This window comes from Acinonyx jubatus, chromosome B4, assembly GCF_027475565.1.
Source record: "Acinonyx jubatus isolate Ajub_Pintada_27869175 chromosome B4, VMU_Ajub_asm_v1.0, whole genome shotgun sequence".
Classification (NCBI taxonomy): domain Eukaryota; kingdom Metazoa; phylum Chordata; class Mammalia; order Carnivora; family Felidae; genus Acinonyx; species Acinonyx jubatus.
Window position 1 is genome coordinate 70,939,606 of NC_069387.1, and position 8,619 is coordinate 70,948,224.

An 8,619-nucleotide genomic window follows, 5' to 3' on the forward strand; every position below is an offset into this window, starting at 1 on the left:
TAGCTGAGCCGACCACATTTCCCACCCTCACGGGCAGTTAAGCGTGGCCAGGTCTCTAAGCTCTAGCCAGTGAGCTGTAATCAGATGTATCTGGTGGCAGCTTCCAGCAGCCTTCCTTAAAAATAGCTGACAGCTGTCTTTTTTTTCTTTTTCTGTATCCCTTCTTCCTTCCTGGCGGCTGGAATGCAGATGTGATGGTGGTATTTAATCCATGAGTGACATTGGGAGTGAAAGCCATGAAGGATGAAGAACCAGAGTAAAAGGAACATGGATCATTAAAAGCTTTGTGGGACAGAGTCATCACAAGCAACACTGAACTACCCACATCTGGACTTTGACAAAGAAATGGTCTCTTATCTGTTCTAAACAGTTGTTTTGCAAGGGAGGTTAACTATTACTTGCTGTGGATTCTAATATTTTTAAAAAATTTTTTAATGTTTATTTTTGATAGAGAGGCAGAATGCAAGCAGGGGAGGGACAGAGAGAGAGAGAGAGAGAGAGAGAGAGAATCTGAAGCAGGCTCCAGGCTCTGAACTGTTAGCACAGAGCCCTGTGCGGGGCTCAAACCCATGAACGGCATCATCATGACCTGAACTAAAGTCAGATGCTTAACCAACTGAGCCACCCAGATGCCCCTGTAATCTTTTTTTTAATGTTTATTTATTTTGAGAGAGAGAGAAAGAGAGTGGGGGAGGGAGAGAGAGAGAATCCCAAGAGGGGCTCTGCGCTGTCAGCCCAGAGGCCGATGCGGGGCTAATCCCACAAACTATGAGATCATGACCTGAGCTGAAATCAAGAGTTGGATGCTTAACTGACTGAGCCACCCAGGTGCCCTGGAATCTAATCTTAACCAATTCAAGCATGTAGAATGAAAACAGGAGTAAAACAGAACCCAAAGGAGGATTATAGCCCGGGAGGAAGGGAAATCAGATTGAGAAGGAATAATCAGTGATATGAGGAAAACCGGGAGGAAATTGTACCTGGAAAGCTTAAAAACTATCTAAAAGAAGGGGGAAATAAAGCATTAGATATTACTGAACTGATATGAGGACCAAGAGATATCTCATGCTTCTCAAACTTGAATGCGCATAGGAATCATTTGGTGTCTCATTAACATGCACACTATGATTCAGGAGGTCTGGATGTGGAAGTTCTAAAAAGGTCCCAGGTGATGTCCATGTCAATGCTACCGGTCCACTTGGAGTGGCAAAAGTTGAGGCCAGAGTGGTTCTCAAAGCACTGTTCCTGAACCAGCAACATCAGCATCCCCAGGAACCTGTTAGACACGCACATTAGTGGCTGCGTCCAGACCCACAGAATCAGAGAGAGGGGAGATGGGGTGGGGCGTAAGGCAGAGGTGGGGCGGCAATCTGTTTCAACAAGCTCACCAGGTGATTCTGATGCACGCTGAAGACTGACAGCCACTGGTGAGAGCAATGATAACAATAATAATAATGACCACCACAGACATTGATCACCAGCTTTGGGCCAGGCCTGTTAACACATTTCTTACATCATCTTATTAGGTCCTCACAACAATTTCTTTCATCGATGAGGAAAATAAGACTGAGAGAGGTTAAGTACTTTGCCAAGGTCATACAACTAGCAAGTTGTAGATCCAAGAAACCACGTCTGTCTGGCACCCAGTTCTGTTCTCAGGCTGCTTTGCCAACTCACCCTCAAGGGTCAACAGTGATATCACTATAAACAATTTCAGCAAGTATGAAGTCAGAAGCAGATTGCGGCAGCTTTGGAAGGGAGGGAGTGGAGAAGTGGGTGCAGAATACTTTTTTCAAAAACTTAGAGTTTGAAGGAGAGGAGAGAAAGTGAAACCTGGAAGGTAATGGAGTGTGTGTGTGTGTGTGTGTGTGTGCTTCTTGCTTGACTGCCTGTTTTTAAGATGGTAAACGCTCAGAACTAAAAGAGGAAGAGAGAACCTCAAGACATAGTGATATGCTGGAGATTTCAAAAGATCAAACTTGAGCACAATCAGGGGAGGATGAATGAGGAAGGAAAGATTATTGATTATGTTATGAGTGCTTTGAGGAAATGGGATATGTATCCAGGAAAGGGGAGAGACTTAGGCAGAATATAATCGTGAACTTTGAATATCTAGCGGGCTATTATATGGAAGGGGAACAAATCTTATTTTTATAGCTCTAGAGAGTGGACCAAGGGATGGAAGTTAGAGGGAATAGATTTCACCTTAAAATGAGAAAGAACTGTCTAATGATTTAAGTTATTTAGAAATGGAATGACTTGCCCTTTGAGATGGTGATTTTCTTGTAGCAGAAAGCACTTAGGGAAAAGCTATTTGACATCCAAGAGACAAGGTGCATAGAGCATTATCCCTGTGAGTTCACTGGGGGTTTTAACTATGCTAAAATTTTATGCTTTGTCCCTGCACTGCCCGTTCCTTTAGTAAGCCACTCAGGTATAGTACTGCCTATGGCAAGAAAGATCTTCTTTGTGTGGTTTACATCTTGAAACCTTGCTCTAATTTAGAAGTAATGGAGATTACCTACATCGCTGCCATTATCAAAACAATGCATATATTTGAAATAATTTAAATCCCATTTAAAATCAGTGATTCTAGGGGCGCCTGGGTGGCTCAGTCGGTTGAATGTCTGACTTCGGCTCAGGTCATGATCTCACAGTTCGTGGGTTTGAGCCCTGCGTCGAGCTCTGTGCTGACAGCTTAGAGCCTGGAGCCTGCTTCGAATTCTGTGTCTCCCTCTCTCTCTGTTCCTCCCCCACTCATGCCCTGTCTCTCTCTCTCCTTCAAAAATAAATAAAAACATTAATAAAAAAATTTAAATCAGTGATTCTAAAGTCTCACTTTTTAAAATAAATCCTGTTTCTAAGCTTCCACGTTTTTCTTTTCCTAGAGTATTTTGACTACATAAACAAGTGACTGGATTTTCTTATCATGCTGAATTGGAGTGCTTTAGCAGATTTTGTTCAGAGCATTCTGCAGACATCACCATGATTTAATAGATAGAATGTCCCTTCTCTCAAAAGATGCCATTATTTCCAAAGAGAGAAAAGAAGAGTTCAATGAATTTATGAAAAGAAAATCACAAAAGATGCCAGCGCAACTCAACAGATCCCAAATTGGCCCTGCAGAGGTTTGATCTGTTTTTTTGTGTGTGTTTATTTTTCCTCCTAGCCTAAAGACCTCGGCATAACATGAAAACTTCCTGGTCTCTCCACTATGGACGCCCAGGCCATTGGAAAGGAAGCCCAAATGAAAGCCCTCTGCCTTCCAAGAAAATGAACAGAACTCACCAGAGTAAGTGGTGGCTTTTTTGCCCACTGGTAAAAGGGCAGAACAAAAGCAATGGGGGGAGCGCTGGAGAGCAACGCCATCTGTTGCACCTGTTGTGCAGAACAGTTGGCCCAACGACCATATTGTGGATTGCAGTCAAGGGTTGGCATTTTACAGAATTGCTGTTTCCTCTTGAGTTCAAATTCACTGCAGCAGCAAGTGCTCTGTGAAACTTGATTTAAACTTACATTTTGCAAAGTGACCAGAACCTTCCATCTCTTAGAGTATACTGGAGAACTAGGGCATTAACCCTTAATTCATGGCTTGTGAATATGGAAAGATGGTTTCTAAAGTTACACTTAAGTTTTTCACTTGAGTCACGATATGTGGGTATGCTTTTGAACAGAATGTCTTTGTCTTCACGTATCTTTGTAATATTTTGTAGAATGGTGATTTATAAGCATATATACACATGCATGTATAAGCATGTAGAATGTATAATGCATGTATAAAGCATGTATAATGCATGTAGAATACAGTGATTTATAAGCATATATACATGCATGTGTATATACATTTGAGTGTGTTTATATACATATATAAGAACACATATTACATATGAAAATTTGGACATTTGTGAAGCTTCAGATTCAAAGTGGCAGTTTTACTTGCCGTGTTGTCACATGATATTTGCATGCACATAAATTATTAGGAACATGTCAGGAGAGAATGAAAAGAACATCTACCAAGCACTGTCCATTGTTTTTAAACAGTTTAAAGAGAAACAGCATTTTATATGGCAGTGTTATACTGCTAATATTTGAGTCCTTCTTTCATACTTGAAGGTCAATAAAATTTACAATGTAGTCCAGAAAGGCAGCATTCTAAGATTCTAAGGTGACCCTTGAAAGCAATTTGCTGGTGGCATGTATTACCATGTTTCAGTGTGTTTTAAAAATCTCTGTATTTATTTTTGTCACTTTTTGAAGTACCGAATGATCCCCAAATGGGCCTTTTAGATTTATTTGTATTGCAATCATGACATTTTAGTTAAATTAGAAGAATTTTTGATAAGATCATCCTGTCTCAGAATATTTGGAAGAACTAGTTTGAAACCTGGTCTAAAAAGATTTCTTTCTGATTTAACTCTTGAGCTTTTCTGTGAATCAGTTAGTTGATCTGTTCTTCTGTTTCCTCTTCTGAGAGAAGGAAATAGCATTTCAACCTGGTGGTGCCTTTGGAAGCAGGGCTATTAACAGTAGACCACTAGGAGGCAGCATGGAACTGGGAATCAGGAGCCTGGGCTCTGGTACTGCTCTGCACTGGCCGTCCCCATGATTGTCAGGTAAACTCTTTGAGCTTCACTTTCCAAATCATAAACACGCCACAATTTTGCAACAGCTATTGTTTTTAGAATTTGGTTAAGACTGTGACCCACTTGGAAGGCATACTGTACGGAGACACTGGTTGGGAGTACAAGGGTAGGCCACCAAGGGTCTATTTGTGTGAAAGAAGCTGGAGCTTCCTGGGGACTCTCCATTCTTGGGCACAATGGTTTGGTCCAAGCGCAGCAAGTGTCAGGATAAGGAAGGGCCTTTGAGTACAGCCAGGAGTGTGTTGCTCCCTCAGCCCTCCAGCTTCTTCCTACACCTAATGTGGGATGTGACATGGTCAGTTCTTAGGGCAGGGTATATGCAGGTAAATATCCTGTTAGTTTGTAAGAAGACATGATTGCCTCAGGGATCAGAATACTCCTATCTCTGCACAAGTGGGGCAAAGCACTGAATCTCTCTGTGACTCCACCTTCTTCATGTCTAAAATGGGGGAAATAATAGTATCTATTTTCCAAAATTGTCGTGAAGATTAAACGAGTTAACACATAAAGCATTTGACAGAGTGCCAGACGCATAGTGAGCACTTGGGTGTTAGCTGTTTTGAAAATGCACTTGCCTGTGTCCTTTGCAAATATTTATTTTTGTGGCCTTCGTGCATCTAATATAAGTAATGACTTATTGTGTTCCATACCAGGGTGGTGTTATAACATGGTTAAGTATTTAATATAAGCCTATACTCATACTGATTAGTCAGTTCACATAGCCAATTTTTCAGCAGAACTATTTTATTATATATGCATGCTGATTAGTTAAGTGACATAGCTAACTTTTTAGCAGTAGTGTTATGACTGTTATCACCATAATGGATCACAGTGCTAAAATGAAACTTGTTTTTTCTATTAATGAGCATGTATTCCTTAGGCACAAAGAAAAAAAATATCTATTCGTGGTTGAAGTCTTTTTCAACTGGAGTCATGGCCTTCAAAAGGAGACAATCTATTGATCCCTTCCAGAGTTGTACTGCAGGAAAAAGAAAGGAGCAGAAAAAGGAAGCCTTAGGGACAGATTTGCATGCATTAGCAAAGTCCAATGTGAGCTTTCTACATTAGTGTGTCAGGATATGTTTGCGCTATCTTATTCCCATTCCCTCTGTAGGGTCAGAGTAATTAAAGAAAACAAGTAGTTCCAAAGTATTGGGCAAAACTTGCAAAATAAAAATAGAGGACAACTTTAAACCACATAAATGAACCTTATTTAGCAATTCTGAACAGATGCAATTGGATTTGCTTCTTTTGCAGTTGGTTTTGAATCATTTAATTCATGTAAAATATATTATCCCAGGCAATTTTTAATCTCATCTTTTGAGGGTTTAAGACTTAATAAGCGGCAAGCTAAAAATGTAGTTAAATGTGTAAATCATTTGTACAAATAATCGATAATAGGATTTATTAGAGAATATAATAGCCAGTGTAACACTTAATCTTGAGTAAATGAATAATTTGTGAAGTATTTCATGACTTTTCAGGAAATTTATAATCACATGGTTAGATTTAGATCAGTGCTTTGGGTAATTTCAGAATATAAAATAATAAAAATATTATAGGATGAATTCTTGAAATTTGGGATAAAAAGAGCTTGATTGATGTTATGAAATCATTGTTTTAATTATACTTTCTTTGGCTGTTGGATTCTATCCCCTGCCTTTTAATGCCGGTTTTTATGATTTAAAAAATCCCCTTCACCTCTGTTGCTAGCACCCTTTCCCTGCTGTTTTACCTTCGCACACTTACACATGCATACCATGAGGAATATCAGGGGCTGGTCAACAGACACTGCCACTAAAAATGAAGCCCAAATTCGACATTTATTTTTCATATTTTTCAACAAGGGTGTCTATGGTGGTATTTATGACTTGGTATAAGAGCTGCACCCTCCTGCTGAAAGTAATAAGAATGGGCTGGAGTTCTCAGAGACAGATGCCTGTTGAGCACCCAGAGGCAATGCCCAGGGTGACAGTGTCTTCAGTGGGTCTCCAGGGACCATGATTTGGCTCTCAGTAAGTTCAGAAACTTAATTTGGCCCATGTGTCTAGATAATCAGCCTCTTGGAGACTCACATTAACTGAATCATCTCAGATTGATGCATATATTAGAATCCCAATTAATTAGGTTGCAGTGAAAAATACATACTCTTTCCTGTTACCATAATATCTGGGCTGGCCAGGGAGGGTGTCTCATTTTCTAGCTTTACCTAGGTGACCAAGGTGCCTAACATAGTATTTTGCGCATAGCAGCCATTCAGTAGGTATTAATTAAATTTAAAGGAGAGAGAGTGAGGGAAAGTAGGGGCAGAGAGACAGACAGACAGACAGACAAAGGGAATAAGACTGAGGAAAGGATATAGTTCCAAGTGAAATGTCATCCAAATCTTAAAAGCTTACTATTCCATCCCACTCCTCGGCAACTTAGTTGTGATATACTAGTTAATACTAATTCATACTAGTACTTTAGATTCCTTTTTTTTTTCTCCTGAGAAAAAGAAAAATAATTGAATTCTTTCGGCTTTCTTTATTTTCAGTCTTCTTCTTCTCTTTATAATTCAGGCTTTCTGCAGAGAGATTACAATATAACTGGTAAAATGGCGATTTTTCCAAGGAAACTTTTCCAACCCTACCTCTCAGGGACTCCACAATGGCCAGCTTACTCAAACTTCCCAAATCTCCATGGACACATATTCACAGACCATCTCTTTGTTCTTTGACATAGTCTCCTCCAAATTCAGGATCCCCTTCTTTACCTGCATGTACCATCTACAAAGAATATCTGAAAGAGGAGCGAATGCTTCTTTGAGTAGAAGATATATTTCAACACGTCTTCCCACCCTACCCCCAAAAGATAAGGCAATTCCATGTCAGGACCCACGCCCCCGAGCAAAAAAAGAAAAAAGAACCTTATATCCAATTTGTAAATTCCTGTATTCAAAACCTATTGCTATTTATTACTTAGAATATGCATAACTGTTGGGGTGCCTGGGTGGCTCAGTCAGTTGAGAGTCTGACTTCGACACCTCTGAACCTGGAGCCTGCTTCAGATTCTGTGTCTCCCTCTTTCTCTGTCCCTCCCCTGCTCATGCTGTCTCTCTCTGTCTCTCAAAAATATCAAAAATAAGTAAACATTAAAAAAAATTTTAAATAATAGAAAACACAATTATGCATCACTGTTGACAATACAAATTTCATCCTGTCTGACATTTTTGGGCCCAGAGCTGTGCCACAGTTTTCTATGTTAAAAAGTCAAGTAATAGTTCCCTCATTCTAATTCTTGGCCCAAATCAAGACAAGTCATGCGTCAAATAAAGAACTACTGAACTGACAGCTTAAGGCACCCATGGCTGATCATTTGCCTGGGAAGCTCTGAATCCTGCTCAGAAAGTATACAGGAAACATAGGACCAGATAGTGTCCTGTGGGTGATGTCAGGGAATCCTATGAGCCTGTCTGGTCCTGGGGCACAGCCTCAAACACAACACTGAGTTGGGAAGGATCATGCACGGAATTCAGACTTCCTATCTCCACTTTATTTCCCAGCAAATGTCTAGGGAGACTTTCCCTGTTAAGGCTGTTACTATTATCTTCATTATTTACGCTAAAAATAATAAAGATAATGTTGAGAATTACAGTCATTATGATGATGCTAATGACTAATATTAATCAAAAGTCTCTTCTGGCCAAATCTCTCCCTAGTATTTCATAGATATTGTCTCATTTCATCCTCAGAACAACTCTATGAAGTTTTATCTTTTTCATTATACAAATGAGGAAATTGAGGCCTAGAAGATTAAAAAAAAAAAAAAACTTGCTTAAGATTAAGCAATCACACAGCAATTAGGTGATTGGAGTCCTGGATTGAACAATGTTGGCCTCGCCTATCTTAAGTCCTGATAGGTAAATTAGTTGCATGGCACAAGCCAACAAGAAAAAATCTGATTTCTAAAAATCTCATTAGACTGCTTTTTATAT

General features: G+C 39.7%; 1 long non-coding RNA gene across 1 annotated transcript; it reads left to right on the forward strand.

Moving 5' to 3' along the window:
* The first annotated feature begins 705 nt into the window (after nucleotides 1–705).
* LOC128311043 (uncharacterized) lies at nucleotides 706–5,220 on the forward strand. Its single transcript, XR_008288966.1, has 3 exons — nucleotides 706–1,840; nucleotides 3,170–3,292; nucleotides 4,478–5,220. It is a non-coding gene; the product is annotated as an uncharacterized LOC128311043 (long non-coding RNA).
* The last annotated feature ends 3,399 nt before the right edge of the window (nucleotides 5,221–8,619 follow it).